At 38.4% G+C, this 9,352-nt stretch overlaps 1 protein-coding gene across 1 annotated transcript in view; it reads right to left on the reverse strand.

The window, feature by feature from the left end:
* LOC143039386 (uncharacterized) overlaps positions 1-9,352 on the reverse strand; it is a 290,661-nt gene that overhangs the window by 141,670 nt on the left and 139,639 nt on the right. The window lies entirely within an intron of this gene.

The raw sequence follows: 9,352 nt of genomic DNA on the forward strand, positions 1-9,352 counted from the left end.
TGTCTTGATGAGCTGCCGTTTTCAACTCGATCTAAGGACAGTCTTGGAGTATAATAAACAAATAAGTAGATAAATAAATATATAAATAAAGATAAATGAATAAGTGACTAAATAAATAAATAGAAAACAAAATAAATAGATAAATATATAAATTATAAAAAAGATGAATAAAGGAAAATAAATGAAAAACAATTGAGTAAGTAGATAAATAAATAAATTATATATAACAAATAAGTAATAAATAAATATATAGATAAAAATGTATTCAAATAAAAAAGAAAAATAAGTAAATAAATAAATAAGCAAATAGATAAATGAAATTTAAAAAGATAAAGAAGACTGGTAGCGTGCATTGCGAGTGTCCTTCAATTTACCTCACCGCCCTGTCGAATCCGATTAGTTCAGGTTAATTAATTCAGTCCGAATTTGGACAAAATCCAGAGGGTAGTTAAAGAGGGATTGGGTGACACAAGTACATACAATGCCCCACGCCTCTGTTCTTCTGGATCACTGGAACGATCTCCCTCTCTTCCACCTTTAATTTGCGGATTCTTTTCGCTATTTTGCATTTGTCGGTGCGTGTGGCTGGTTATGGTGTTTAGGAGCGGCCGGGGAGTGTAGGGGAGGAGGAAGGGGGTACTCCAAGTCGGGTTCTGTAGCCAGGGAGTGACGCATCCCCAATGCAAAACGCGTTACCCTTTCTGCCCTCCGTCACGGCTGCCAAACTTAAACAGAATCACCATAATGGAGGTCGGAAATGGTTTCTGTACGGAGTATCGTCTTTGTCTTCAGACTGCGTAGGTTAAGTATGATGTCGTCCTGTCTGTCCTGGATACATATGTAAATACAAACACACACATGCACACACACACGCGCGCGCGCGCGCACCTCCTTGCTCAGGGGTTACATTAACGGTCTGCAGTATCTGTGAAACCTTCAAGTCTAAATGGGATTCGATCTCTGACCCCCTGCGTGAGAGGTCAAGACGCTAAGCACTGTGTGTGTGTGTGTGTGTGTGTGTGTGTGTGTGTGTGTGTGTGTGTGTGTGTGTGTGTGTGTGTGTGTGTGTGTGTGTGTGTGTGAGTGAGTGTGTGTGTGTGTGTGTGTGTGTGTGTGTGTGTGTGTGTGTGTGTGTGTGTGTGTGATTCACCATTGTCTTGGATCACGTGTTGGACTCCTGATCGACAGCTATTTCCCTCCCGGAAGAGAGCTCAGAGCTCATATATGACCGATCTATGGGTAATGCTGTGACCTTACATGCACACACAACTAACTCTCCGCCCACGAGAGCTGGAGTAACGATTCGCAGCGCAGCATAACTGAAATTATTTCAGTCTTGGGCAGGATTCGAACCCGGACCGCCGTAGTGGCGGCCGCGAACGCTACCACTTACGACTTCAAGTCGTGTGTGTGTGTGTGTGTGTGTGTGTGTGTGTGTGTGTGTGTGTGTGTGTGTGTGTGTGTGTGTGTGTGCGCGCGCGCGCGTGTCTGTGCGCGTGTGGGTAGTTGAGCGTGGGTTTCACAAACATAATTTCCGCGTCTACATTACCTTGTGCAGGTACCTAAATGCCGTAATGATAAATATCTACATACAACCTACGTCACAAATATCAGGACCGTACGTAGAGAGATCGCAAGATTAACACTGATAATTTGTTTTTTGTTTAAGTATTCGATATCGTGTGTCATGTTCTGCATTACGAAACTCGACATTATTATTTTGCATCTTCTCTCCCTAGTGGTTGTTCCTGTCCCGTTTTCTTTGTAACACTCCTACCACCCTTCAGGACTAATACGATGATAACACGAGATGGTCGTTAATATCCTCACCAATTCAGCTGCCCTGTTAAGGCTGTTGTGTGACGTGGACATAGCGTCATGATTTTGAGACGTCTGTTCAGGTCGACGAAGTAATCTGTACGTGGAACCCCGAACCCGTCAATGTAATTTCAGAACGTAAAGCGGCCCATACACGATCAATTATATTGCGCAGTTTCATTGTCAATACTCTGAATTGACAATTAAATTGACCATGTATGGGCGATATATTGCCCATACACAATTAAATTGACCGTGTATGGGCAATATATCATCCATACACGGTCAATTTAATTGTCAATTCAGAGTATTGACAATGAAATTGCGCAATATAATTGGTCGTGTATGGGCCGCTTTAGTGCCACGGAGATTTTGCGGCGTAAAAGTGAAACATTTGGTGGCTGTTGCAAGGTTCATTTCTCTGTGAATCTTACTTGAGCTCTTTACCTACAAAGGGGAATGAAACTGTCTCGTGTGAGCCAGCCAGGATGGAATCCTTAAAGTGATGAATTTGTCCTCTTAGGCAGTAAAAGATTTAATCAAGATTAAGCAATCAATATAATTTTATTAATCCTTTATTTGGAGGTCGGGGTTCAAACCTAGAAGCGGGAAGAAATCAGGAGCCCTATGTTAGCCAGGATATCATCCTTGAAGATATAAATTCGTTTTCTAGGCAGTAAATAGTTAACTATCTTTTGAATAATATTTTATATCAGTAAAATAGAAATATTCATAATAATATTAAATTTAGGTCTCAGAACTTCTCTAGCGCTCGCCAGCCACACACACACTCGGCATTGTGATACATGACACCTGTGTACCAGAACGCACTGATTGATGCCTTCATCTGTAGTTGTAGACCATGACATGTGGAATGAGTTTTCATATTCCCTTGTTTTATTTTTCAATCGAACACAAATTTCCAACTCCTGTAACGTAAATTGGTTCAATAATTTTTGGCAAGTTTCGCTCGTCGGAGATTTATTGAGTAAAAAAGAGGAATGATAGAAACTCTTGAGTATATAAAACACTCGGTAGGGTCACGGAAGGTCACATGGTCGGGGCAGTTCGTGGATTCCCATTTCTATTCCGGGATTTAGATAAATTAATGAAAATAAAATGTTGAATGTGTCCTTATGTACCTGACCCTCGAAGAACCATTGCTTCTATTGGTCTTGTCTCCCAATTGTATTCTTGTTGACTGTGTTGGTGTGGTGTAGAATTGTATTTTGTTGTTTTGTTATTTATTGTATTATTTATATTATGTTATCATGTATTTATATTATAAGAGTTGGTTGTGTTGTATATCGCAGATGCGATGCGCGCCTTTGTTTTGGCGCGAATTGGAGAGCGTGGCGTCAGTATCTGAGCAGCCTTGTAAGCTGGCGCACGCAATTGTGATTGTGTCAGTTTGTGTGTATCTAAATATAACATTTAACTCTTAATTTTGCGCTCTCATTAGCCACCCCGATACATGACACACTTTCGTCGACAGTATTTTCATTTTCTCTTTATCCCCTTTTATTGCCATAAGCTTACTTATCTATATTGAAAATATATCTTATAAGCTTAATGTATCTTACAAGCTCGTCTGGCTTTGCATGTCACAGTTACTTCTCGAAAGTGAATTTTTGGACTACAGACTCCTGGTTTGTGATGTTGGGAGAGGCGAGAGGGACGGTGAGGGACAAGAGCCAGGAGAATGACCGATGGAGACTGGAATGTCGGCAAAGGACGGAAGAAGGAGAACGGATGTCGATCGTTCTCCTCCTCGTCTGAGTAGGCGTGGCTGTTCGATAAAAAGAGAGATGGACTTGAGTCGAACGCCCTCATTCTTCATCGACGACTGGAGAAACCCCAAGGTCAGAGCCTGCGTTGGCACACACACACACACACACAGGAACGGGGCAAAAATCGTGAGTGATAATACTAAAACTCTGTGATACTTTGACGTTATGAAAAAGGATGGATGAATAAGATAAATAGACCAGGGTATAGAAGTCGGACAGATATATGACGTCAGTTTTTTATTTTATTTGCAAAGGGTTACGGGTATTTTTGAAGAGGCGTACAGTTATTTTCAAAATTGGTCTACAGTCGTTCGACCAGGACTAATGAGCGGTCACTTCGAATTTATGTAAATTTATTCATAGTAAATAGATCACAGTCTTTCGCTATATACAAAAGAAATAACAAAACGCATTCACCATTTTCTTTTTTCATTCTAAGGACAAGGAAAGGTGCAGTAAATCCTCTAGATATAACGAAGTTCGCTGTATCGAATGTCGTACTGACTAATCCTCACATTCATCGAGTGGTTGGTTTGATGTATGCGGGCGGTGTCTCTTAAGCTGGAAGTGAATTTCTGACGACGATGACGATGAGTAACCAAAGTCAAACGACGGTGTTAAGATTATAAGGTTAAATGAAGATGATTTCTTTTTTTGTGCATTACGAGCGCATTATCCTTATTTATTTTTGGGGCAATGTACTATACTGTATCACATTTTTGTGGGTTAGTTCATATTCAGTTTTGATCTTTTTATGGCAAGTGGGAGAAAGAATATTTATAAGATATTTTACTTCTTCGACTGTAAATGTAATTTGAATGTCCCCTTTCAATCTCCACATATATAGTACACACACACACACACACACACATATATATATATATATATATATATATATATATATATATATATATATATACAAGCCGCGGGCTTCGCCGGAGGCTTGGCTGCGCAAACAGCGGCCTACGGCCGCAGCTTTCCGCGCTCTAATCCCTCGTTTTCCCCTTCGGCCTCGGCCTCGGGGCGGAACCCCAACACGGGATCCCCAGCACGAAGAAGAACGCGAAGAAGAACACGAAGTAGAATGAGAAGAAGAACGCGAAGAAGAACGCGAAGAAGAACGCGAAGAAGAACGCGAAGAAGAACGCGAAGAAGAACGCGAAGAAAAACGCGAAGAAGAACGCGAGGAAGAAGAAGAAGAAGAAGAACGCGAAGAAGAAGAAGAACGCGAAGAAGAAGAAGAAGAGGAACGCGAAGAAGAAGAAGAAGAAGAAGAACGCGAAGAAGAAGAATACCACCTGACCCCGACTTACCCAAGCGCTTTTTCAAGAATATTTTTAGGACAAAGTGTCACCGTAATACCACCTGTCCCCGACTTCCACAGCGTTTTTTAGAAGAATTTTTTTATCTAGACTTAGATATATATACTGTGCACACAACACATATGTATATGCATATATACTTATATACATATACAATATGCGTTTATCTATGAGCACAACTTGCGTTAGATCCTATTAGACATCCTACTGACCAATCCTCTTTCTTCTAAATCTTCCTGAATATCAAGTTAATTCAAGGAAGCATTTACACAGCTTAGTCTTCTACTTTTGTTTTTTACCATAAAGGGTGACCACAGTGACTTTGTTTTCTCCAGAGTTACTCTGATAAAGCATGAAGGCAGACTCGAGATCTTTTGGCCCAAAACAAGTTCGGATAAGAAAAAAATAATTAAGTGTTTACCCAAGTGAATGATAAAACTTGTATTATATTCAGCTATCTCGGCTGAAACCTTATCCCATTAACTGACGACGCGATTGACAAAATAGTGTCTACCTAATTCTAATCCTAATTCCATGTCTTAATAACTTGAGGTCAATATATCTAGTGAAAAACATTTTCAATTTCGATGCTATCATTTCCCTTTAAAAGCTGGAAGGTTTGTATTAATTTTTCCCCTTTTTTTGTGTGAATAAGTTCAAATGATTGAAGCGGCCTTCATATGCTTTGTAACTTACATTTTGTGTGTGATTTGTGGCTTGTCGTTGTACTTCTTCCAATCAACAAAATTATGATGAGATTTAGGGACCATACAGAAACAGCATATCATAAGTGTTGGCGGATCAGTGGTCTATAAATTCGTTGATGATCACTCGACTTTTGGAACCAAAAAGTCAAACTACCAGCCTCAGTATGTAATTTGCTTTCTCTGAAGCTTAGGTGATTTAATGTCCCTACTGACAATTACACCAAGATCATTTTCATTTTCCAATGTGGCTGAATATTCACCAGACAGCTTTTAGTCACATTTAGAATTATTTTTACCTAAATGCATTATAACTTCACACTTACTTGGGTCAAATTTCAAGTGCTTTAATTTAATTTTGAATACTCTTCTGATTAGAATGAATATATGCTATTCTGTAAAGCGTAGTATCATCAGTGAATTATGACACAGTAGATTTAAGTCTACAGTAAATATCAGTGATACATACTTTGAACGGAAGTGGTCCGATACTGGAACCCTGAGGAACTCCACTCGTAACACCTCTCCCGCCAGAAGTTTTACCATCAAGAACAACTCGCTGTTTACGATTGTTCAATCAAATGCTGGGCCAATTTGGTAATTTACATTTTTGCTATGCGAAGCGAGTTTTGCTAATCTCTCATATAAGAGAGTATTAATTTGTTCTTCACCCACACACACATCAGGTTCCTGGTGTAGTGGTACTGTGCTCGCTAGCTAACTCAATTATCTTAGTTCTGTCTCCGCCCAGGGCTGAAAAGAATCACAACACTACAAGCCGGATCCCCGCTCTTTGGACAAGGAGCTGTGTGTGTGTGTGTGTGTGTGTGTGTGTGTGTGTGTGTGTGTGTGGTCACAGCATTACCCATAGACCGGACCATTTATGAGCTCTGAGCTTTTCTCCGTGAGTGTAATACTTGTCCATCACGAGTCCAGCAAGTTATCCAAGACCAGGGTGAATCACACACACACACACACACACACACACACACACACACGCACCCTCACACATCACCATACATAGTTTAATCTTCAATTTCATGTTTGCTTATTGTCACGCCCACGTATTTTGAGTTGTGTAAACCTGGGCGTGAGATTGTGTAGTCATACCCAGAATGTTTTTGTAAGCGTGGGCGATGGACACTTCGGCCGCTCTTTCGCAGAGTGTTTTGTCAAGTTCCGGGACCTTGCTGTGACGTCACTAATCTCAAACGTGTTTTGATTTGACAGATATTCCTTTAATGTGCATATCTTTCATCATAGTTTTTCCTAAAACCTAGGCATCGTGTAAAATGATAATTTGTAATGTTTTCTTATTATGTGTGTACTGGAGACTTATTGTGTGTAAAATACACACCAAATCGGACTTTAGAGTGTAGAAGAGAGAATGTTGCGGCTTGCCCAAAATTGCTGTTTATGGCAAGATTATCTACATATTATTTTACTGTTGTAGTCAACATTTACGACTACAACATATATCCCACCGATGCCACCATACTTTGAACATAGGAACATAACATAAGAATAAAGGAGACTGCAAGAGACCATAAGGCCTACACTAGGCAGCTCCGTATTCATCACCACCTGTCATCCCCATCCATAAAGTTGTCTAATCGTTTTTTAAAACAACTGATAGTTTCAGCGCTTACTACATGGTTACTAAGTTTATTCCATTCATCGACCACTCTATTAGTAAACCAATTCTTGCCTATTTCCTTCTTAAATCTAAATTTGTCCAGTTTATACCCATTACTGCGAGTCCTGCCCTGTTGTTTTATTATGATGACCTTATTTGCTTCACCTTTGTAGGCAAAATTTACGACTACATCATTGCAATCTACATGTAAACTGTTGTGTCTCCTTCTTTCTTGTTCGAATGGTATAAAAAATTGGTAAGATGCATAAAAAAATCCTGAGTAAAGGTGAAAATAAACGAAAAAATTGGGTGACCGATGAATTTTTACCAACCTACATATGATACGAACCCGTTTGTAAAACTCTCGTCTTTCTGCCATTACCCTAAACCTTGCTGGACTAACTAAACCATTTGATCCAGAAGACCATCATATAAGAAGGTACACAGTGAATATTGATTAGTCATAACAAAAATAAATTGAAAATACAAGTAGAAATTTGAATAACTCTCTGTATTTCCTTTTTTCATAATTCAAACTCTGTAGGAAATAATGAAAGGCTTCAGAATGTTGATTCATTTTACCGACAGCTGTTTCAACCATTACAAATTGTCATCTTCAGGGTAATACACTACATCAAGACAAACATGGGTATATAAGGCCGAGTAAAAACGGCAGGGAGAGGTCACTTGTAATGTGGGAATCTGTCTACTCTATTAAGACGGAAAGAGTAACCGGGACAACTTCCCGATGTGGGATTCCGTCCCGGTAGTCTAGACACAATCCCCTTGTGGGTTTTTGTCCCGTGAAGGCGGTCTGTATTTTCTATTTGGGGGGAGGACACAATCAGATGATATATGTACATTTAAACTAGGCTTTTGTAAAGCGAAGCTCACTGTCTCTCTCTCTCTCTCTCTATATATATATATATATATATATATATATATATATATATATATACATACATCTATATATATATATATATATATATATATATATACACATACATGTAAATACATATATATATACATACATTATATATATATGTATGTATATATATATATATATATATATATATATATATATATATATATATAGAATTGACCTAGTAAGTGTACTCTTATGGCATGTTTCAGCGTATATCTTTGGTGTTCCATTCTGTAAATGTAGATTGATTCTTCTGGTAAGCTTATTAGTGCAGAACCGTCTGAGCCGTCTGAGGAATGAAGGGACTTACAGTTCCCTTGCTTGGATGTCATACACGAGATTATTATGTTGTATCATTGAGGGTTTGCTGGTGGGATTGTTCTGAAGCAAGAAATTCGACGTTTTCTTGTTCATACAGTAGATGCTGAAATCCCCATGGTCTATAATCAAGAGCAGAGGTCTCCAAACTGTTCAGCTCATCGACCCCCTGGTGAAGTTTAAGATTTTCTATAGACCCATAAACTATTAATTTGCGAATTATGTCAGTTTATTATTATTATCATTGGTGTTGTTATTGTTATTTCTGCTAGTGATATTATTATTATTATTATAGTTGTTACTATCATTATTATTATTATCATTATTTTTCTATTGACTGCAACCTACGACACTTTATCCTCCTTTCTTTGAATACAAGACCCAGTAGTCCTACATTTTCGTATTGCTTTTTAAAATGTACATAGTGCACGGAACGTCAAAAATTAATTTTCTACTTTCTCTATTTCTAAGATTGATTTATGTCCTTCGGACGAGTGATAGCCATCTTAAATACAGAAACCAAGTCTATAGTTTGAGTCTTGAAGATACCCATAAGAAGGTCATTAATGTATATATTACTGCATTCTTCAACGATATATATGAATATATATATATATATATATATATATATATATATATATATATATATATATATATATATATATATGTGTGTGTGTGTGTGTGTGTGTGTTTGTGTGTTTGTGTGTGTGTATGCATGCATGTATGTATGTATGTATGTATGTATGTATGTATACAGATATATGCAAGGCTAACCACTTAGAAAATAGACAACTGGTTATTTTTTCAAAGTGGTCAACCTTGCATTTCTAGAACACACG

This window comes from Oratosquilla oratoria, chromosome 2 (genome assembly GCF_046742065.1).
Source record: "Oratosquilla oratoria isolate Oo_2021 chromosome 2, ASM4674206v1, whole genome shotgun sequence".
Lineage (NCBI taxonomy): Eukaryota > Metazoa > Arthropoda > Malacostraca > Stomatopoda > Squillidae > Oratosquilla > Oratosquilla oratoria.